The 25,209-nt window shown below is 40.4% G+C and overlaps 2 protein-coding genes across 6 annotated transcripts in view; one reads left to right on the top strand and one right to left on the bottom strand.

The window, feature by feature from the left end:
* dock1 (dedicator of cytokinesis 1) overlaps nt 1-25,209 on the bottom strand; it is a 577,688-nt gene that overhangs the window by 330,115 nt on the left and 222,364 nt on the right. The window lies entirely within an intron of this gene.
* Nucleotides 1-25,209, top strand: part of LOC140463521 (inhibitory synaptic factor 2A) — a 54,490-nt gene that overhangs the window by 27,673 nt on the left and 1,608 nt on the right. The gene's annotated exons all lie outside the window — the stretch shown is intronic.

Here is a 25,209-nt window from a genome sequence, read left to right as displayed (position 1 = left end):
ACCCCACCCCTCCAACCGTAACAAGGACAGAATCCCCCTGATGCTCACCTTCCACCCTACCAACCTTCACATAAACCACATCATCCGATGATATTCCCGCCACCTCCAAATGAACCCAACCACCAGGGATATATTTCCCTCCCCACCCATTTCCGCTTTCCGCAAAGACGTTCGTTCCGTGACTACCTGGTCAGATCCATGCCTCCTAACACACCCTCCCTTCCTGACACCCTCCCCTGCTACCGCAGGAATTGCAAAACCTTTGCCCACACCTCCTCCCTCACCTCCATCCAAGGCCCCAAAGGAGCCTTCCACATCCAAAGTTTTACCTGCACATCCACTAATATCATTTATTGTGTCCGTTGATCCTGATGCAGTCTCCTTTACACTGGGGAGACTGGACGCCTCCTAGCAGAGTGCTTTAGGGAACATCTCCGGGACACCCGCACCAATCAACCCCACCGCCCTGTAGCCCAACATTTCAACTCCCCCTCCCACTCTGCAGAGGACATGCAGGCCCTGGGCCTCCTCCACCATCGCTCCCTCACCACTCGACGCCTGAAGAAAGAATGCCTCATCTTCTGCCTCGGAACACTTTAACCCCAATATGGATTTCACCAGTTTCCTCATTTCCCCTCCCCCCACCTCCAACCTTCCAGATCAGCACCGCCCTCATAGCCTGTCCTATCTGTCTATCTTCCTTTCCACCTATCCACTCCACCCTCCTCTCTGACCTATCACCTCCATCCCCACCCCCATTCACCTATTGTACTCTATACTACTTTCTCCCCACCCCCATCCCCCTCTCAGTTAACTCTCCACTCTGCAGGCACCCTGCCTCTATTCCTGATGAAGGGATTTTGCCTGAAACACGATTTTCCTGCTCCTCGGATGCTGCCTGACCTGCTGTGCTTTTTCAGTACCACTCTCATCTAGACTTAGAGAGAACATGCCGACAACCGGGGAGTACGCTATCTTAGATCTGGAAATGGGTAATCAGACAAGTTTAATAAATTACTCCTGTGTATAACGTTCGCTACCAGTGATTATAACATAATGCAATTTAAAATTCAGTTCATGAGTGAGAAGTTGAGTCAGAAACAGCTTAACTTAAAGGGAATTACAATCCAATGATAGTTACCTAAAGCGAACTGGGCAGGTAGATTAGCAGGATGGTGGGGAAGGGGCAGATGGAGGGTGCAGGAGCCTGAGCACCATTCCTCATGCTTTCCCCACCCCCACACACAAGGCCTTATCATTACATGGGTTGCTGCCACATGCAACCCATTTTCAGTTCTTAACTATCACTAGCAGTTATTCATCTCATAGACTGGTTTGTATCCACTTCTTTGTCCGACTGTGTTTCTTCTCTTTGGGTTCTATCCCCTCCCCCAATCTATCTTCTGCATAAATTCCATCTTTTTCTTAACTACCATCAAGCCTGAAGAAGGGTCACTGGGCCTGAAATGTTCACTTTGATTTTATCTCTAAAGATGTGCCACACCTGCTGAGATTTTCCAGCAATTTCTGTTTTTCCTTCAGATTTCCGGTATCAGCAGTTCTTTTGGTTTTTTGTTAAGATTTCTGTTGTCGAAAATAGTCACAAAATTTAAAGAATGATCTTTTCAAACGCTATTTCATTTTATGGTTTTCCAATTCTACTCATTAGCATACAGTATTTTCCATGAACTAACAGTCATATAAGTTTATCTTTGCTGATGCAATTTAATCCAACACTTATGCAGTATAACTGTGATCTTTAATAATGCTGCCAATATTAATCTGCGCTTTTTTAAAAAAAGTATAGTTTTAATTTAAAAAACATATTTAAATGTTTTTAAATTCCTTTTGACAAAGTTAAGAATGTCAAATTACAAGAAAATGACAAAGTTACAAATGACAAGAAAATGTATCAGTAACAAAACTTGCTGGAAAAACTCAGCAGGTCTGGCAGCATCTGTGGACAGAAAGCAGAGTTACATGTTTTGGGTCCAATGACCCTTCTTGTGAATTCTGTAGGATCTGACCTGGCTAGTGACCTGCTGAAGTTTTCCAGCAATTTCTGCTTTTGTTTCTGATATCCAGCATCTGCAACTCTTTACTTTTATAAACTGATGTATTATAATAGATTAGATTCTTTACAGTGTGGAAACAGGCCCTTTGGCCCAACAAGTCCACACTGCCCCTCCAAAGAGAAACCCACCCAAACCCATTCCCCTACCCTATATTTAGCCTTACTAACGCACCTAACACTGAGCAATTCAGCATGGCCAATTCACCTGACCTGCACATCTTTGGATTGTGGGAGGGAACCGGAGCACCCAGAGGAAACCCACGCAGACACAGGGATAATGTGCAAACTCCACTCTGACAGCTGCCTGAGGCTGGAATTGAACCTTGGACCCTGGTGCTGTGAGGCAGCAGTGCTAACTGCTGAGCCAACGTGCCACCCCTATTCTGAGTATAAAGAATATGGAGCAAACACTTCTTCAAAAATTCAAAAGTTCCAAATAATTATGAAAAAAAAATCAGCCATTATGAATACTCTAACAGCAGAACATAATTAAAACTTCAGACCAAACGGTTACCACTAATCATATGACAGTTCATTGAAAACAAAATGAATAGGAAACAATTGTAACATCTCATCCGCTACAGCATTTTAATTGTTAATGTGGGATCAAATAAATGAATCAAGTCTCAGTATCACATTTTAGAAAGACACATTTTCTAGGTGCTCAAAACAAAATAATAATCTCAAAGTTTCTATAGCATGCAAAACATTACGCTCTCAAATTTTTACCAAGCCTATGTTCTTTTGTGAAATATCTGGTGATCTGTTAAAAGTTTGGACCACTATAGATGGATGACAATTTGATCATATCTTCCATGTAATACTGTTGAAAAAAATCATGCTTGAATCTTTCCGTTTCTCGCCTTCAACAGTAACTTATACATGGGAGCCTCCTGTGAAGCGCTTCTGTGTTGTTTCCTCCGGCATTTATAGTGGTTTGTCTCTGCCTCTTCCGGTTGTCAGTTCTAGCTGTCCGCTGCAGTGGCCGGTATATTGGGTCCAGGTCGATGTGTTTGTTGATAGAATCTGTGGATGAGTGCCATGCCTCTAGGAATTCCCTGGCTGTTCTCGGTTTGGCTTGTCCTATAATAGTAGTGTTGTCCCAGTCGAATTCATGTTGCCTGTCATCTGCGTGTGTGGCTACTAAGGATAGCTGGTTGTGTCGTTTCATGGCTAGTTGGTGCTCATGGATATGGATCGTTAGCTGTCTTCCTGTTTGTCCTATGTAGTATTTTGTGCAGTCCTTGCATGCGATTTTGTACACTACGTTGGTTTTGCTTTTGCTGGGTATCGGGTCCTTTGTCCTGGTGAGTTGTTGTCTGAGAGTGGCTGTTGGTTTGTGTGCTGGAAGTGGCAGAGACAAGCCATTATAAATGCCGGAGGAAACATCACAGGAGGCTCCCAAGCACTGAGGATGTCACCTAGACAGGGGACGAAACGTCTGCAACACAAATTCCCAGCTCTGCGAACAGAACCACAACAACGAGCACCCGAGCTACAAATCTTCTCACAAACTTTGAGTGACTTATACATTTGTGATAACTATGGTTAAAACAACACCCTAACAAAAATATGAGTAATAACAGAGACACTACAGATAGTTATAAATAGGTTTAGACTGGGGTAAACAAATAATGCATTAAGAGTGAAAAGGTCAAGTATTAATATTAATCTGTGTGCTCACATTTACTCGTGAAAATTATTATTATTTTCTCTTGTATGAACATATACAAGAATAGCTAATCTAGGCTCGGTTAAAGATATATGAAAGTGATTGGGAATTAGAGAAAGAGTAACAGTCTTTAAAACTCAGTGCAAAGTTACTACCTTCCAATTATATAACTGATCTGTAACAGAAGAGCTTTGTATAATGGGCTGTGAAAAATCAATCCTGTGCTCTGGTAAACTGATGGACTTTACAAAGGTGGTGATCAGTCCAAGGACCTTGAGGTTCTCTGCATATTTCTCTATGCCTCATAGTTCTATCCATGCCTCTACTCTTTCCTCTTCAGTCTTATAAGGGCTGCCCATTTTGAACATTGAGCAATGATGAGGGAAAAAAAAAGATGAAGTGATTTCCCACTGCCCTCATGTATGCCACAAGGAAAACACAGGTCTTCTTAACAAGGGATCTTCCACTCAGTCATAGAGATGTACAGCACAGAAATAGACCCTTCGGTCCAACTCATCGATGGCAACCAGACATCCCAATCCAATCTAGTCCCATCTACCATCACCTGGCCCATATCCCTACAAAACATTCCTATTCATATTCCCATCCAGATGCCTTTTAAATGTTGCAGTTGTACTAGCCTACACCACTTCCTCTGAGTGAAATTGTTGCCTCTTAGGTCTCTTTTATAGCTTTCCCCTCTCACCCTAAACCTATGTCCTCGAGTTCTGGACTCCTCAACCCCAGGGAAAAGACCTTGTCTATTTATCCTATCCATGCCCCTCATGATTTTATAAACCTCTATAAGGTCACCCCTCAGCCTCTGACGCACCAGGGAAAAACAGCCCCAGCCTGTTCAGCCTCTCCCTATAGCTCAAATCCTCTAACCCTGGCAACATCCTTCTAAATCTTTTCTGAACCCTGTCAAGTTTCACAACATCTTTCCGATAGGAAGGAGACCAGAAGTGCACGCATTATTCCAACAGTGGCATAACCAATGTCCTGTACAGCCGCAACATGACCTCCAAACTCCTGTACGCAACTTGTGAGGTTCTAACCCTGGAGCTTCCAAACTGAGTAGGGACAAGCAACAGGGTTCCAATTTCCAGCAATGGAAGCTGTGGAGCGAAGACTCCAATTTGATTGGCTGCAAGATCCCTTTAAATCTGTTTTTTTTTTGCCAGAGCCTGTGAAATGGTGTTTGGTCTTGTTTTAATTTATGAGAGTATGCCTATTATTTTAACATTGAGGCAGCCCAATGATTCTCCTTGCCACTCCCAAAACTTTTCACTGTGGGGTCATTGCAAGCATGATGCATTAAAAAGAGGTTACTGCAGAAAAACTCTGGGAAGGACAATTTCAACTCAATTACATCATCAATTAAAATTTGCTGTTTTTTCCATTGGTCATTACTTGTAACCTTGAGCACTAAAACCTTGCTAGGGCCTGAGGCAACTCAGTTGCAGGAATAATCAGCCCAAAAACTCAAATGACTTGGTTATCCTACTTGCAAATCTTTGCACAAAACTCTGGAACTTCAGGCAAATTTGGCAGAAGCATCAGTCTGATGCAAGGTATCAAACATGTCAAGACTGTAAACAAGGTATATGAACAGTTACGATGCCACCTTCTGAAGGAGGGGGGCCTCAAAAATGTCTACTTTTTCTTCCTCAAACAAGGATTACCCACTACTATGGTCAACAGTGCCGTAGCTATGTTCAACCCATCTCCCAAACTTCGGTCTCACTCCTTCCCTTCTGATCCACACAATGATTCCCCCAGTCCTTACTTTACCATGTCACCAGCCTTTGCAATCAAGGGTTGTAAGCTATAATTCCTGTCATCTCAAATGGGATGCCACTACTAGACAGATATTCCCCTCCTTTCTACAGGGACTGTTCTCTCGGAGACACTCTGGTCCACTCCTTCTCCATTCCCAACTCCGCCCCACACCACCACAGCCTCTTCCTCTGCAACTGCAGAAGGTGCATTATGTACCGTTTGCCTCCTCACTATTCAATATCCCGACATACTTTCCAGGTGAAACAGTGATTTACCTGCTCTTGACTCAATCTAGTCTACTGTATTCGCTGTTCACAATGTCATTTCCTCTACACTGGGGAGAGGAAATGCAGACAACTAGGTGACCATATTGCAGAACATCTACATTCAATGACCACGAGCTTCCAGATGCTGCCATTTCAACACACCACAGTTGCCTGGCTAACATTTCTGTCTCAGGTCTGCTACAGTGTTCCCGTGAGCCTCAGCACCAGGTTCCAGTACATCATCTCATTTTCTGCTTGGGGACTGTTCACCTCGAGGACTCTAGTCTGAATTCAATAATATTAGAACTGGATTCCATTCTTCCATGCTTTTTATCCACCCTACACCCAATCCAATTATGACATAGGTTGCTGTTAGCACAATCACACATTCTCATATACTCATAAGCCAATTGTCACATTATATAACTTGCATTCAGTTCAGCTCACCCATTTTCTCTTACTCTTGGTTCTTATGATCACTTATTTAGCTCTTCTTTTGCTAGCCATACTCTCCTTGTTTACCTATCCCTTTCATATGTCTTTCTCTCTGGGCTCCATTTCCACCTATCTGCTCACCTCTCCCATTCTCAGTTTCTTCGCCTTCATGCCAAACTTCAGCTTCAGCATAAATACTACTTCTTCCCAGATGCTAACAGTTCTGAAGAACAGTGCCAGACTCAAAACATTAACACTGCTTTCTTCTAACAGATATTGCCAGACCTGCTGAGTTTCCCCAGCAATTTGTTTTCATTTCAGATCTGCAACATCTGCAGTTACTGTTTCAGTTCTGCAGCATTCATAGTTGTTTATATAAATTCTGATGCATCTCTATCCCATCGCCCTTTTACCATTCAGAAAGTCCTCACAGAATGCTTGCTAAAAATAATGGTTTCTTCTTTACTTCTGTTTATGAGACACTCCCTGTACATTGAACCTTGTCTCTCTGCTGTTGTAGGAGTAAGATCAAGTGGGAAATTAGTTACTCTTTGAACTAGTGATTTTTAAACATGAGTTGGGACGGCATGATGGCTCAGTTAGCACTGCTGTCGCACAGCACCAGGGTCCCAGGTTCAATTCCAGCCTCGGGTGACTGTCTGTGTGGAGTTTGCACATTCTCCCAGTGTCTGCGTGGATTTTCTCCGGGTGTTCCGGTTTCCTCCCACAGTCGAAAGATGTGCAGGTCAGGTGAACTGGTCATGTTAAATTGCCCATAGTGTTAGGTGCATTAGTTAGAAGGGGATGAGTTGCTCTTCGGAGGGTTGGTGTGGACATGTTGGACCGAAGGGCCTGTTTCCACAATGTAGGGAATCTAATCTAATCTAGCTCAGAGAAAAACAAAACCCAGTACAATTGCTCAAAAAATCTTGCTTTACTCTCTGTAATTATTGGGATAACGGCATTCATTTTTGGTATGGAAATTGGCACATGCACAGAGATAGTGCAGTATTATGGTCAAAACCTCATCTTGGCATCAATTATAACACAAAAATGGAGGACATTCTGAATTGTTTGACAGTCGCCAGCGAAGAGGAGTGAGTTGGTGACTAGAAAATGGTGCTTGTAACAGCAAATGAAGAGAATACTTTGGTCCTCCTGAATTGTAGTTGCTGGGAGTTTCTGCTCATCCAGTAGTAGATCTCAACAAGCAGTAAACCATCTGAGAGACAGTTTAGAGGGGTGCCGGTGTGGTTGAATGGTCTGTCATAAGTGTAAATGTAGAAACTGACACTTTTTTCTTTGGATGATGCCATCAAGTGTGTAAGAAAAATGATGGGCCAAGTATTTTGGGGGCAATCAGAGCTAGCAATGCAAGAGTTTGAAGAGAATGAAGAGTACGGTGCTGGTCTGAGGCAGCAGAAGAGTTTCTGTGGTACTGCTTGGAATTAGTGGACTGAACCATATTCAAGAATTCGGCAGCCAACCTAAATGAGTATGCCATCATCGTCACTTCATTAGCTAGTAAGAAGAAGACTGTGTTGAAGTAGACTTTGTGCAAAAGGTAATCCGCACGTTTCCCAACCAAAAATCACGGATGAACCATGAAATCAATTGCCTATTGCAGACCAGGTGTGGGGAGTTCAAGTCAGATGACTCAGACCTTTATAGGAAATCCAGATACAACCTTATAAGACCATTAAGGATGTCAAGAAACAATACCAGATTAAGTTAGAAACCCAAACTAACTACACGGACACCCACTGCCTGTGGCAAGACCTACACAGCTATAAAGTGAAGCAGAATAGAATAGCGATAAAAGGCACATTTCTCCCTGATGTGCTCAATGTATTTAACACATGTTTCGAACAGAAGGTCAGCAAAATGATGTCACCTCTCTTGCCTCCTTTTCTATCCTTCCTGTAGCATTTGTATCTGGAACATGAAGTTGCCGGACCTGCCCATCCCTCTGCCACGTTTCTGTAATCGCTGTGATATCCCAGTCCCATGTTCCTAACCATGACCTGAGGTCACCTGCCTTCCCTGTTAGGCCTCTTGTATTGAAATAAATGCGGTTTAATTCAACACCTTGTTCTCTGCTTTGTCCTTCTCCAATTTACCAGTTCCTCAGCCACGCATTCATCTGCTCTATCCTCGTAATCCTATCCTCACGAGCTCGTAACACCAGGAGTAATCCACATATTATGACTTCGAGGACTTCCTTTTAACTTCCAGCCTAACTTTCTACATTCCCCTTTCAGAATCTCATCCTTTTCCTTTCCTATGTCGTTGGTCCCAATATGTGCAATGATGTCCTGTTCGGCACTCTCCCCTTTGAGAACATTCTGCACCCTCTCTGAGACATCCCACCCTACCTCTTGCAAAAATGACATCCCGTATTCCCAATTCCTCCGCCTCCGCCGTATCTGCTCCCAGGAGGACCAGTTCCACCACAAAACACACCAGATGGCCTCCTTCTTTAGAGACCGCAATTTCCCTTCCCACATGTTAAAGATGCCCTCCAACGCATCTCATCCACAATCTGCACCTCCGCCCTCAGACCCCACCCCTCCAACCATAACAAGGACAGAACGCCCCTGGTGCTCACCTTCCACCCTACCAACCTTCGCATAGACCAAATCATCAGCCGACATTTCCACCACCTCCAAACGGACCCCACCACCAGGGATATATTTCCCTCCCCACCCCTTTCCGCTTTCCGCAAAGACCGTTCCCTCTGTGACTACCTGGTCAGGTCCACGCCTCTCTACAACCCACCCTCCCGTCCTGGCACCTTCCCCTGCCATCCGCAGGAATTGCAAAACTTGCACCCACACCTCCATCCAAGGCCCTAAAGGAGCTTTCCCATCCAAAGTTTTACCTGCACATCCACCAATATCATTTATTGTATCCGTTGCTCCCGATGCGGCCTCCTCTACATTGCCAAGACTGGACGCCTCCTAACAGAGTGCGTTAGGGAACATCTCTGGGACACCTGCACCAATCAACTCCACCGCCCTGTGGCCCAACATTTCAATGCCCCCTCCCACTCAGCCGAGGACATGCAGGTCCTGGGCCTCCTTCACCGCCGCTCCCTCACTACCAGACGCCTGGAGGAAGAACGCCTCATCTTCCGCCTTGGAACACTTCAACTCCAGGGCATCAATGTGGACTTCAACAGTTTCCTCATTTCCCCTTCCCCCACCTCACCCCAGTTCCAAACTTCCAGCTCAGCACTGTTCCCATGACCTGTCCTACCTGCCTATTTTCTTTTCTACCTATCCACTCCACCCTCCACCCCCCCCCGACCTATCACCTTCATCCCCTCCCCCACTCACCTCTTGTACTCTATGCTACTTTTTCCCCACCCCCACCCTCCTCTCATTTCTGTCTCCACCCTTCAGGCTCTCTGCCTGTATTCCTGATGAAGGGCTTTTGCCCGAAACGTCGATTTTACTGCTCCTCGGATGCTGTCTGAACTGCTGTGCTTTTCCAGCACCACTCTAATCTAGATCCTTGATCCTCTAACCAGGGAAGCAACACACCATTCTGATTTTTCGCTGCCGGCCACAGAAACATCTGTCTGTACCTTTGACTAGAGAGTCCCCTAACACAATTGATCGTTTGGGACCCGACGTACCCCTCTTTACATTAGAGTTTGTCTTGGTACCAGAAACTTGGCTATTCATGCCACATTCCACTGAGAATCCATCACTCCCTATATTTCCTAAAACAGCATACTTGTTTGAAATGGGGATAACCACAGAAGACCCCTGCACTACCTGTCTACCTCTCTTACCTTTTCTAGAGTTAACCGATCTATGTGACTGTATCTACAGCTTTTCTCCCTTCCTATAATGGCCATCCATCACACCCTCTTGTTCTTGTAAATTCCTCATAGCATCTAACTGTTGCTCCAACTGATCCATTTGATCTGATAGGATTCGCAACAATGGCATTTATTGCAGATATAATCCTCAGTAACACGTAAACTCTCCCTGAACTCCCATATCCGATAAAAGGAGCATATCACTCTACTTAAGGCCATTTTTGTTTCTTTCAATCTACAGACCCAGAAGATAGCACAGTCTTATTCTTCTACTAAATTCTGCTCCAGGCTAACTTATTACTTATGACTACAGAAACATATCTCAATAAAACACAATCAATAAAGAACCCACTCTACTCACTATTGTAGATTTACAGCAAGGCTATACTTAAAACTATTCACTTAACTGTTTCTATGCTGTGACCTCTGCCCAACAAGTTCCTCCAAGATCAGTTGTGAATTTCACTGTTTGTAATGCTTCAATTATACACGACATTGATGAGACCGCATTGAGAGTACTGTGTATTGTACCTGTCACTGTATTTATGGAAGAATATTAATGTGTTGGAATCAGTTCAGAGAAGATTTTTAGATGACTAACTGCCTTATTAGGGAAGGCTGGGCAGACCAAGTTTGTATCTTTGACTTTACAAGAGTCAGAGGGAACTTGACCAGGTGGATGTGGAAAGCGTATATTCTCCTATTGGAGAATATAGAACGAGGAGGCATAGTTTAAAAATGTTTTGCTATTTAACACAGAGTTGAGAAAATATTTATCTCTGAGGGTTGAGTGTTTTTAAAACTCTCTTCTTCAAAAGGCAGTGCATGCAGAATCTTAAAATAGTTTTAAGGCAGAGGCAGATAGAGTCTTAATTACCAAGGGGATGAAAGATTATTGGGGATATGCAGAAATGTAGAGTTGAGATTACAATCATATCAGCCATGACCTTATTGAATGGTGGAGAAGGCTCAAAGGACTGACTGGCCTATTCTTGTTCTTGATATTCAGTTACAGGATACATTGGAGGAAGATGATGTGGTGAACTGACAAAAATTGCAGGCAGATCAAGAAGCATAAGGAAAAATCAGTTTACCACTTGTGACTTTGAGGAGTTAGTTTGTCAAGAGAGAGGCATAACATTTGTTTTTTTTTTACAGTGGTGATGGTAAAAGATTTGAAGGAAGAGGCAATACCTGAGAAAAGAAAACAATTAACAGTATAATTGAACACTGGTAAATAGCAAGAAAGGTTGGGTGATCGGCTGATTAAGCAAAATAAAGTTTAAAATCACACAAAACCAGATCATAGTCCAACAGGTTTATTTGGAAGCACTAGCTTGTGGAGCAGGACCATAAGCCACAGAATTTATAGCAAAAGATTAGTGTCATCCAAATGAAATGATATACTGAACAAACCTAGATTGTTTCCAAATAATCCTGTTGGACTATAACCTGGTGTTGTGATTTTAGCTTTGTCCACATCACTCCAACACCAGCTCCTCCACATCAAGCAAAATTAGATCAAACGAACAACAGATTTTTTTTCAAGCACAGGGTGAACTTGACGATGGCTTGAAAAGAGATAAAAGACTGGAAAGAACTCAATGACGAAGTTGAAGATGTCACTCTTAAGGGAATAGCAACATGCTGCAGTGTGTGGTGGCTCATTGGAATAGTGTTCTGATACAGCTTTGTTTGTGTGTGTTGGGATGGTTGCTGATGTAGTTAAGTATTTGGTCAGTGTTTGTTGGTTTTCTGGATATGCAGGTTTGTAGTTCTCCATTGTCCTTTCTTTCGACTGTATCAGAATGCTATTCCAAAGAGCCACCACACACTGCAGCACAGACAAATTTCAGAAAACAGAGGAGAACCACCTATACAACGTATTCAAGAACTCACACTCAAAAAATACAGTCTGCAGATTCCTCAAGAACACGACAAACAGACCAAAACACAGCCAGAAACCCTAACCACCTTACCATACAAAGAAGTTTCAGAAATGACAGCCAGACTACTAAGACCCCCTCGGAGCACACAAACGCACCAACACTCTCAAACAACAACTAACAAACTTAAAAGACCCAGTACAACCCATGAACAAAACCAACGTCATCTACAAAATTCCATGCAAGGACTGCCACAAACACTACGTAGGACAAACAGGAAGAAAGTTAGCCATCAGGATGCACGAACACCAGCTCGCCACAAAAAGACACGACCCTCTCTCCCTTGTAGCCCTACGTATGGATGAACAAAAAAATTGCGACTGGGACAACACATCTATCCTGGGACAGGCTAAGCAAAGACATGCCAGAGAATTCCTAGAGGCCTGGCACTCCAACCACAATGCCATAAACAAACACATAGATCTGGATGCCATCTATCAACCCCTCAGAAAACAAACAGGAAATGACATCACCACAAACCCCAGGAATCCCATCCAGGAGAAAGATATAAATAGAAAGCAGGAGACAACAGCTTCGCTTCACTTGGAGGTCGCCACTGATGATGTTACCTAGCCAGGTAATGAAACATCTGGATATCAAACCTACAGCTCAGCGAGCAAACCTACACCCTAAACCTCAACCTGAGCTACAAACCTTCACAAACTCAAGTTACGTAGTTCTGGTTATGTCAGGAGATTAAATAATTACTATCCAGGCAGTGAACTATCCCTTTTAACTCCAAAACTGAATCATCAAAAAACAATGCCCAACAAACTATCAGAATAAGTCAGACAGCATCTGCAGAGGGAAAAATCTAATGTTAATTAACTGCAGTTGTAGCTGCAGGATATTTTCAAGTTTTATATGTGGGGACGTATTATAATACTGGCACTGTTATGTATAGCAAACTTTGTTTTAACTAGCACCTTATGAACTAGCATTCTTGATAAACCGACAAAAAGCATATACCTCAAATTCCGAAGTGTATTATTCTGCATTATTCTATCCAATTATCAGTTTCAAATTGATTTCGCTCAATGTAAATATACATGTTGTTGAATCAAAGTCGCCACATGAAATATCAATGGTTGATTCAATCTTGCATCAATTTCTCCTCAAATACAATACTGTGGTCTACTATGATGTCTGAGTAGTCAGCTGAGGCTACGAGTGAGAAGACTCTCAACTGGTAAACTTTATTTAAAGCACAGTTGTATGATTATTTAAATGATTTATGCTGTAAATACAACATAACACTGATGTCTATACTCCCTGCAATACATTTTTTATTACTTAGTGTGTTTTTACATTGATTACATGAATCTCTTGATTATTGGAACATTTGATCAATCAGCACACAATCATGTACCATAGCTGCCGGATAATAAAACATTTACTGTACTCTCTTCCTTTCACCCAGCCATCCCAACTCCATCTAGCTTCTGACAGGCAAGGTCAGTTACCCAAAGGAGAAGGAATTTGATTGCAGAAAATGCAAGATAATAAATCCTCTAAAAAAATCACAATTTCACCCATCTGCACCAAAAAATAAGTGACAAGAAGATTCAACATCAGTGGGCAAAAATCACATATCCGCAATATTTTTAACCATATTAACCTATCTTTAATTAACTCCACACTCGCGTATTTCATTATTCATGGGGGTTCTCTGGAAAGGAACCGCATGGATATGGATAAATGGCTATTTTTGGTTGCTGTGTGTATGTACAATGTGTCAGGAAACCCATGAATACTGCGAATTTAAAAGGATGCTTCTCTTAAAAATATTTCACAAATTCTTCACGAACCTTTGGTTGGAGACACTTTGCCTCATAGGAACAAATTGTTTTATATAAATAGTATATTTCATATATATTTATAATCAGCCTGCTTAATTTCAGCAACCATACCTGACCTCATTGATCTGTTGGAATTCCAAGTGGTATCGATGTAATTAGCTGCTCTTCATCAGTCCCATCTGAAACTGGCAATGGTTCCCTTAGTATTGATAATAATGAACATCTTTTCACATACGCTTGAATCAATGCAAACCACATGCCTGTTTTTATGTAACATTTCCAAGACAATGTTTATTCCAGTTTTTCAGTGAATTTAATAAAATTGCAATTACATTGCATACTGCATTTAAAAAATAGGTATATTGTCATGGCTCATCTAAACACAGTCAAAACACTTGTGCAGTTTGTTTTAAAATTCTGCTCTGGTTACAAAAAGCATTAAAATTCAAGTTACAAAATGCATTCATCAATTTTTGCATTTATACAAAGAGGATCAAAATTATACTTCAACACAAAACTAAATTGAACTGTCTAATCTCCATACTTTGGATAAAGATTTCAATCACTTTCAAATAATTCATGAGTTGCACACATTTTCTTATTAAGATTTATATTTACATTTATTCAATTATCAACAAAATACCACCACAACAATGTATCCTGATGTTATATTTATTTAGAATTATCAAATATATAGTGCAGTAACGGCCAGTCGGTTGATATTATGTTTGTTTCAAGCTTTGTCACAATTTTCAAGACATAGACATAACTGCCACCCTCTATGCACTTCTCCCATCATACTTGTGTAGTTTGTCCTTAATGCATCTATACCAGTCTCTTCAACCACCCACGATGATAGAGTTCCACTTTATCATGCTTTTGGTAAATAATTCCCTCTTGGATTTGTCGTATGTATTTTGTATTGATTGTGTCTAGATTGTTTCATCCTACACGAAACATTCTCTCTGCATCCACTCTTAACAAAACCTTTCATAATTTCAATAACCTCCATAGAACCCTCAGCCTTCTTCAATGAAGAGAAAAACACTTAGCCTGTCAATTCTTTCATGATGTGTACATCCATACATTTCTGTCAACATCATTATTCCACATCATTTCTATACTATTTCCATTAACCATCTTCCTTATTTATGATAAGGCACCGGAACTGCATGCACAATTCAAAATCTAGTTTAAGAATGATAAAAAACAATTCCAACTTTACTTCTGTACATTTTATTTCTATCCCTCTCTAAATAAAAATCCTTTTGTAATGGCTTCATAAAACTGTGATGTAATTGTTATCTAAGAATACTGTTTTCTCGAGACTCACCCGGACTGCACTCACTTCTCCCCACATGGCCTTGCATTTCCAATAAGTGACATCCCTATTTTCCTAATTAAAATGTAGTATTTTATCCATGCTGAACTTTATTTGCCAATTACTGACTGATTCTGCAAATTGACTCATGTTCTTTAGCTTTGGATTCTTAACTTCTGACCTGCTCTTGTAGCCAGCTTATTTATATGGCCGGTTACATTTCTGGCTAAAGAAACCCACAGAATGTTGGCAGTGGGGAATTTAGTGATGGCAATGTTAGTGATGGCAACACCGATGAACGTCAATGGACAATGGTCGGATTTTCTCGCTTTGGAAATGGTAATTGCCTGTCAGTCGTATGACACGAATGTTACTTGCTACTGGTCAGCCTAAACCCAGATGATGCGCAGGCCTTGCTGCATTTGGACAAGGACTGCTCCTATATGAATGGCGCTGCAATCATCAGCAAACATGACCATTTCTAACAGAGGGAAAGTTACTGGTGAAGCAGCTTAATACGATTAGGCATGGGACATCTATCTGAGGAACCCCTGAACAGATATCCTGGAGCTGAGGTGGCTGATCTCCAATAACAACAAGTCAGCTGAAGTGTGGCATTTGTGATACTGGGGTCCTCTCAACAAGGATGAAATGCATTATCCACTTTGCACATCTGGTTGAACATGGTTGCAAATGCTTCAGCCTTATCTTTTGCACTGATGTGCTAATTATTCACTTATGGCTCCCACATTATTGAGGATGCAGATATTTGGTGAGCCACCTCCTCCAGTGAGATGTTTATTTACCCATTACCAATCATAGTGGAATGCAGATATTAGGTCTGATGTATTGGTTCTGGAAATGATTATCTATCAATCACTTGTTGCTTACTTTGTTTGGCATACAAACAAGCCAGTTTTGTAGCTTCACCAGGTTGACACCTCATTTTTAAGGAATGGCTGGTGCTAGTCCTGGCATGCCTTCCTGCATTCTTCATTGAACCAGGGTTGATCCCCTGGCTTGATAAGTAATGGTATACTGGGGAATTTGCCAGATCATAAGGTTGCAGATTGTACTGGAATAAGTTTCTGCTGCTGATGTTGAACCACAGTGTTTCATGGATGTTCATGATGGGAGATGAACAGTAGCAAAAATTAAAATTAATACTTCACAATTTTCAACAAATCTTTGACCAGGTTTTTGATAATCTTTGACTACTGCATATGATTCGATATCAAATTGTGTTTTATAATGCCTCTATGAAGCGTCTTACGACATTTGAATGTGTTCAAGGTCTAAAATAATGTAATTTATTATTTCTATTGCCTGTCTGAGATCATTAACTGCACTTTGAATTCCACATAATTAGGGCGATTGGTTTCAATCGGAGAAAAAGCTTTGCATGCATACAGATGCATAACTTCATTTCTGAGAGACAGCTAGCTATAATTAAAATATTTAGAGCCATTAGTGGGAGAGTATTGGCGTAAGATGATTGTTTCAAATTAGTCAAATGAGGATTAATAAAAGGGAAAAATCTTGTTTCAGACTAACTTGATTTGAACAGGTGGAATAGGCCAGTGCAGTTGACGTTCTGTAAATGAATTTACAAAAGGCAGATAAAACATCCCATATTACAGTTGTAAGAAAGATTGACGTACATAGAAAATAGGCAATAGCAACATGGATAAAAAACAGTAAGTTGTAGTGAATAGTTGTTTTTAGTTTGGAGGGAGATGTATAGTGGTCTTAAATTTGGGAATAGCGGGCAAAATGCTGACATTTTCAGATGATAGAAAAGTAAACAATAAGGAAGATAGCAATGGACTTCAAGAAAACAAGAGAACTGCTGTAATTGGCTGTTCAAAAGGCAGATTAAATTTTTAAAAAGCAAATGCTGTAATTATAAAATGTGCAAGATTAGAAAGCCCTGGGAACAATCGTGCACAAATCTTTGAATGTGAAACAACAGATTAAAGCAGCAGTTTATGAACCACGTTTATTCCTGAGTTTTATAAATAGAGGTACAGAATGAAAACTCAGAAACTTATGCTACATCAATACAAATAGTGCATTCTTTCCAATTTTAGACATAATTTAGAAAGGATAATATCAAGAAAATCCAGCATCCAGATAAAATAATTACACTGAAATTCATGTTTTCGTTAAGATGCTTGTTTCATTCAAGTATGTTGACAATTTTTCCCCAAAGTAAAAGATTTACTCACTTTTTTTTTAAACAAACCAGTCAACTATTTTATGTTCATGTATAGTTTATTATAATTCTGCAGGAGAATGGTATCATGCCAGACACATTGTTATTTCTGTACCACTTTGCAGCTTTGATTTATTACAGTCACATTAGATATCCCCTGAACTGTAAACTGCTGTAGCAAGGCTATGAGATCATTTCCAATTCAAGGAATTAAGAAAGCCTCCCTAAGTCTCATAGCAAGAAAATTTCTATTTTAAAATCCTGCATCAAAATTTACACTACAATGCAAATACATTATGAGCATTTTTCATGTTGAAATATGATTTTAGCAAATTGCCCGATAACTTGGATTATCTAACCAACAGTTTCAAAGAGATTGACAACCCAAAACAAAACCTAAAAAATAGCCTGAGTCAAAGCTTGACACTGCATCAAGGTGACTGAAAAAGTTAATTACATCAGACATTAGCGTTAGTATTAGTGCTTTACAGTCACATTCTATAGTTCAATCGGTTTCTGTGGGAAAGCTGAAATCCAAAGGCCTCGCACATAACCCACAAGACGTATTTAGAATACGAGTGGAATGAATCATGAACTTGTCATGGCCCAATATTCACAGCGCTGTTATAGGGGTACAATTTTTAAAAAATAAAAACAAAAGTGTAAAATGCTAGGGGAATTTCTAGGTTGAAACTATAACATGTGCCCCAGAAAACGTTTGGTGCATTTTTGCAATCTGTGGGCATCTCTTTCATTTTTTTTTAATATCATCCCAGCGAAACATTTCCTCTATCAAAAGTTACTTAAAGCAAAACCTAAACAGACTGCACAGTAGGGTCCTAACAAGAGAAAATTAAACATATAGCCAATCATAAGTGATGGACAAACTTTAGCCAGCATATCCGGAGAACTGCCTTCCCTGCAGTGAATATCTTCATATGATTTTTCATGTGATCCTGAGTAGGCAAGTTGAGGCTCTGGCTTCACATATCAAATGAAAGGAATTCATGGTTTCCTTAAGATGCTTATTTCATTCAAGTATTTGACACAATTGGAAGACAGTCATACCCCAAATGTTGTGCTACATGACTATTCAGAAATCCCAAAGCATTGGTTATTCAGGAATTGACTAGGAATCTTAAGGGGAGTGTCTGGAACTTCCTAAAAAGTCCCTAACTCAGCGTTACACTCAGACCTTTGTAGGATTCTCACTTACTTTTTTGAATAGTTACCCAGGAAAGGTTAAAGAATTAAATAACTTTAAACTTCTCTAATTCCTGGGAGCTATAAAATTGACCATTTTGACTCATCACTCAACCCCAATTCCTCCCCCAATCTGATCCAATGACACCTCACATCAAACTAACCCAAGCACCCCCCCAACTACCTTTATCTACTGTGCCTCTCACACCCACTCACTTACTAGCTACCCCCCTCACCCAATGACCAACCAATCTAATCCATCACCTATTCACCTGCCATCCAACCACCTCACACATCCACCTGCTTCCCTATTCCTTCACCTACTTACCTTCTCACTATAGACTATCAGAAACATCTAAATCCTGAATTGTTTAAAAAGGGGACTCAATTTGGCTGCTAAAAAGAGTCCTCTGTTGCAATTTAAGGCATCTACATCAAGTACCCTCTACTTTCTCAAAGACTCAAATTAAAAGTTCCAGCTATAACTATAACATTCTGGGATAGGGTAAGTCAATTGGACTCCCTACAGTATAAAAACAAGCCCTTCGGCCCATCAAGTCCACACCAACCCTTCGAAGAATAACCCACCCAGAGCCATTCCCCTCCCCTATATTTACCCCTGATTAATGCACCTAACACTATGGTCAGTTTAGCATGGCCAGTTCACCTGACTTGCACATCTTTGAACTGTGGAAGGAAACTGGAGCCGTTATGAAAAATAAAGGATTTAGATGTCTCTTGATAGTGGTAATGTTCCCGCATAGCAACTACCCTTAAAGCTCCAGATGCTAGTGGTTTAGAAAAAGTAAAAGGAATGGGTTGGAATCACACCATAATTGCCATTGCTTATAAGATTTGGACCAGTACCTCTAACAAGAAATTGTGTTTGAGTCTAGGCTAGTCCCAAACCCACAAATATTTCACGCACGAGGTGACAGCTTTATCAAAATCATAAAGGTGTGGATGCAGGAAGCATGTGAGCAATAAAGGAAATCATCCCTCACTTCCCCATTATTATATACAATGTCATGTATCTAGACAATATGCCTATATACAACATATCAGGAGATTTTAATGTGTAATTCACAATACTAAGATATCACGTAAAGGAATGTATTACTTTCAACGATTAAATGTGAGACACAAAAAATTGACCTATTATTGTCAGGTGATAGCAGAGGAATAACATTCAGTGACATCCACATCAGATGTTGCTTCTGCCAACTTGCTCACCTGATTACAACAAACGGCATTCCCAAGATACCCACAAATTCATGAAAAAGTCTGCTCTATCAGAAATCACTTCACCACTTCTCTGAGATGAGATCACAGAACTCATGACACACCAAGGCTTACACCTCAAATTATTCAAACTGTATGAATCAACATGCAAATCTTCATGCATTTGTGAAGCAAAAAAACTTGAGATCATTGCACTTCTTTTAGTGAATAAGATATTCCAGATGGAAAGATCTGCATATTTTAAATTTTAAAAATAATGCCTCGTGCTCTGGGTTTGTCCCTACCAGAGAAACTGGTTTCTTTGCATCAAATATATTATCCTTTTAAACCTGTTAATTAGATCTCCACACAGTCTTTGAAACACAAGCAAAATTTAATTTCAGGTATAATTCTAGATTGATTCTTGCACCCTGTCCAAGCTAACGTATGATTTGTTAACTGTGCGCCCAAATTTAAATGCAAAACACCAGATGGGGTCATAACCAATGTTCTGAACCAAACTTCATCCGAGTTTCATTAGGTATGCACACACAGATTCTAAACAATCTATGAAACACCAGGAATTCTAAATTATTTACTTCTGCCCCCAGACCAGAAGTACTCTGAAGCTAAATGTGATAATCTTATTTACAACAAATTATTCTTCCTTATATATTTAAATATCATGACATTTTAAAGATGACTAGATTGCTTACATTTTTCATTGTAAACTAATATATATAATTATTAATTCTACTACGACAGAACAAAAGAAGAATCTTCCAGATATAAATATAATTCTAATACTATTAGATAGTGCAAGACAACTACAGTCAGGTTTAATTGTATACACAAATTTACATTAACAGATAATTGTGTAGTAGTACAGGGTCTCCAGCGTCACTCAAGCCATGACCCCATTACCCTCAGGGTAGTTTCCTTGCCCTTACCATTTTCAGTTGGCTCAATAACTTTCCCTCCATCATAAGGTCAGAAATGGGGATGTTCACTCATGAAAGCACAATGTTCAGCACAATTCACGACTTCTCAGATACTGAAGCAGTCCATATACAAATGCAGCAAGACCTGGAAAATATCTAGGCTTGGACTGACAAATAACATCCATGCCAGGCAATTAACATCACGAACAAGAGTGAATCTAACTATTGCCCCTTAACATTCTATGGCATTACCATCACTGACTTCCCTCAGTATCAACATCCAGGGAGTTACCAATGACAAGAAACTGTGCTGTTCCAGCCACATGAATAACATATCTACAACAGCATATCAGAGGTTAGGAATCTTGCAGCAAATAACTCTTCTCCTGCTTCCCCAAAGTCTGTCCATCCTCTACAAAGCACAGTCTGGAGTTTGATGGAATACTATCCTTTTACTTGGATGAATGCAGCTCCAATTACATTCAAAAAGCTTGTTACAATGTAGAACATGCAACCTACTTGATTGGCAACACATCCACAATCATTCACTCTCTCTAGCACTGTCACTAAGTGGCATCAGTCCGTATTATCTATACAATGCACTGCAGAAATTCACCAAAGTTCCTTAGACAATACCTTCTAAACCCATTACCAATAGCATCTAGAGGTTTAAGGGTAGTTGCTATGTGGGAACATCACATGTAAGTTTCCTCAAAAGCCACTCACCATCACGATCTGGAAATATAGCACTGATCCTTCAGTGTTGCTTGGTCAAAGTCTTGGAACTCACTCTCTAACAGCATTGTGGGTCTGCCGAAACCAAAGAGACTGCAGTAATTCAAGAAGCAGCTTTGCCATCACTTTCTGAAGGCTACTTATGGATGGGCAATAAATGCTAGCACAGCCAGAAACACCCACATTCCATGAATAAATAATAACAAACAATAATAAAAAAGAACAAGAAATGTAACCTGAGTGATATTCAATATCCAGAGAAAATGAGCACAGAATTATATATCAAACATTAGACGTGGTGTTCAACACCTTCAAACCTTTAACCTATTCCTTCCTTTTCTTTTAGCTTTGATTGTTACATTCTCTGTCACCCTCTCTCTCTCCACCCCCCCATCCCAGTGGGATTGTCTGTTCTTTCCAATCTGGCAGTTAGACACACCATTGTTCTGCCATCAAATTACAATCACTTAATCTGAACTACCAACATTCTTTCTCCTCGAGGACTTCCAAACCCTACCCCACTTTCTCCACTGTTGCATAAATGCTGTCCCCTCTGCACTTCATTTCAGCTCTGATGAAATCATCTAGACTCGAAACATTAGCTTCCTTTCTCTCCACAGATGCTGCGGAACATGCTGTGATCTCCAGCATTTTTTTTTTCAGTACAGATTCAAGCATATTTACAACTATTCTAGTTATCAAACCTAAAATGGGTAAGACTTCTTAATAACTGTTTTCACTTGCTTGGCCATCTTCAGAGAATTATGCACATGAACCCTGAGGACCCTCTGCTCCTGTACTTGCCTTAAAATTATACTAATGAGTCTGTATTGTATCTCCATGTTTCTTCTGTCAAAATGCTTATCTCACATTTCTCTGCATTGAAGTTCATCGGCCCATTTGGCCAACTTGTCAATGTCACTCTGAAGTCACTCATTGTTATCCTCATAATTCACTATTCTCCATAGCTTAGTATCATCTGAAAATTTAGAGATCTTGCCCTCAATACCCATCTCCAAATCATTTATATAAATCAGAAAAAGGGTCCCAACATTGATCCCTGGGGAACACCATTTTCAAACACTCTCCAATCCAAGAAATGACCATCTATATGTACCCGGTTTCTGATTATTTAGCCAACTTCTAATCCATGCTGCCAAGGACTTATCAAACCCAAACATTTCTAATTTAAATGATCAATATGCCAACACCATGTCAAATACTTTCTGAAAGTCCAAATATACAACATCCATAGCACCACTCTTATCCACTGCGTGTGTCACCTTGTCAAAACTCAATCAAATGTCAGACACACTCTTGACATGATCACTATCGAGTATTAACCTACTTCTCTCCAATTGTATATTTACCTTATCATATATTATAGCTTTATCAGCTTTTGCCCACCATTGACTTCAAGCTGACAGGTCTGTAGTTTTGCATCCTTTTCTTAAATAATGACATCACAGTTGCAATCTTCCGGTCCCCCAGAATTAATCCTGTGTTCAGAGGGGCTTGGAAAGTTTCTGTCAATTTGTTTTGCAATTTGCTCCTTTACCTCTCTCAGCAATCTAGGATACCTGGAATTTTTTTAGCACTTCTTTGCAGCACTTTGGCTTTATTTTCAACTATACTGGTCGGTTTCTCAACATGCAGTTTCAGCTAGGCCACTGTCACCATTTTCTAACTTCGTAAAGGCAGAAGCAAAGTACTCACTTAGTACCAAATCAAAATTACTGGGGAAATTCAGCAAGTCTGGCAGCATCTGTGGAGAGAAAGCAGATGCTGCTAGACCTACTAAACTTTCCCAGTGATTGCTTTTGTTTCTGATTTCCGGCATTTGCAGTTCTTTATTTTGATTTAAACTGATTTGGTACCTCTGCCTTAACCTTTGCTTCAGTGAGCAGCTTATCCTCCTTGTTCATTATAAGCCCCACTATTTGCTTCACTAATATTTTGTTATTAATATGTTATATATCTAACAAAAATAGTTAAATTTAATAACATTAAAACAAATATCCTACAAATATAGCTGCATAAATGACAAGTTTTGACAATTCAAAAAGCATCCCTTGAACTGGCTATTGTCACAGTAAATCTTTGAATAAGCATTCCATTCCACTGATTTAGTTCAAATTGCATTAAGATATATTTTGGAAACAAATCACATGGATTATTAAATTACTTGGATTATATGAGAACAGTACTCAGACTTCTATCACTTAGAACAAAAGAACTTAATTAGAAAGTCTTATGACAGGGTGAATGCACTCAGTCTTTTTCCCAGGGTTGGGGAATTGAGGACAAGAGGGTATCAGTACAGTGTAAGGTTAGAGAGGAAAGAATAAAAGGGAACCTGAGGGGCAACCTTTTTTTTACAGAGCTTGGTACGCATATGGAATGAGCTGCCAGAAGTGGTTGAGGTGGGTACATTAACAATATCCTAAAGGCATCTGGACAAATACATGGATAGGAAGGATTAGAAGGATATAGGCCAAGTTCAGGGAAATATGGTTAGCGTGGACAGACATTTTGGTCAGCATGGACCAGTTTGGGCCAAATGGCATGTCTCTGTGCTGTAGGATTCTATGACAAACATCCATGAAGAATAGAGTGAAAGAGTCATTTGGTAACTCAGAAATTCAGTAATGTTGAAAAATGAATTTTTAGCTTGCACTCATCAAGACATGAATCACAAGACACAAAATCTCAAGAGAAGCAATACTTTGTACTGCATAACAGGGTGCGAATTGGTTAGCAAGTGAACTCTGATTGTTAAAGGCATTGCCAGAGAGAATGCTCCCAGAAATTGTAAAGCATCAAGCTTTTGTTTGAATGTAAACCAGGCATGTTGACTCTCATTGTTCAAGGCATTACCACGTGAAATATGCCACCGAATGACTATTCCCAGACTTTCTTTCAGATGGAAAAGGCACAATGGAGCATGTCCTTTCAGTTTCTATAGGACAGAGACAGGCATGTGCACATTCGTGGTTTCTAGCATGTGAGTCACACTGTTAATTTAATTTAATTGACTTTCTGACCAGAAATACGATAGGACTTGCCATATTAATACAGTGGCTAGAAGAGCAGGTTATGAATCCTGCAGTGAGTAACTCACCTGCTTATTCTCCAACACGTGCCCCACCATCTGCAAGGCACAAGTCAGAAGTGTGATTCAATTCTCCCACTTGCCTGGATGAGGGCAGCCCAACTACACTCAATAAACATGACACCATCCAGGAAAAAGCAGCCTCCTTGATTGGCATCACATCCATTCCCTCCACCAATGACCCTCAGTAGCAGCAGTACTATTTAGAAGATGCGCTGCAAAGATTCACCAAACAAGCTGCTTAGACAGCACCTTCCAAACCCTCAATCATTTCCACGTAAAAGGGCAAGGGCAACAGATGCGTGGAAACACTTGTCACTAGGTCAAATTCCTGGAATTTCCTCTGTAATGGCATTGTGTGTCTACCAACACGTGGAAGGCAGCAGTTCAAGAATGCAGCTCACAACCACCTTCTGAAAGGCAACTATGGAAAAGGAATAAATGCTGCCAGCCAGCGATGCTCATGTCCCATGAGTGAATTTAATAAAGCACGATTGTTAGTCTTATTCTTAACACACATAGAATTGTTTACCAATATTCTTGCAATTCTGTCATGATGTGTGCAAGGCAAAAGGCTTTAATACTATATCCCATTTTCAGCATAAATACAGACCTCCGGCTGGCTTACAGAGATTTAAAGTGAGTAGGAAAACTATGA

This window comes from Chiloscyllium punctatum, chromosome 38 (assembly GCF_047496795.1).
Source record: "Chiloscyllium punctatum isolate Juve2018m chromosome 38, sChiPun1.3, whole genome shotgun sequence".
In the NCBI taxonomy this organism is placed as follows: domain Eukaryota; kingdom Metazoa; phylum Chordata; class Chondrichthyes; order Orectolobiformes; family Hemiscylliidae; genus Chiloscyllium; species Chiloscyllium punctatum.
The sequence above is the reverse complement of the archived record's forward strand: the minus strand, read 5'-3'. Positions and strand labels throughout refer to the sequence as shown.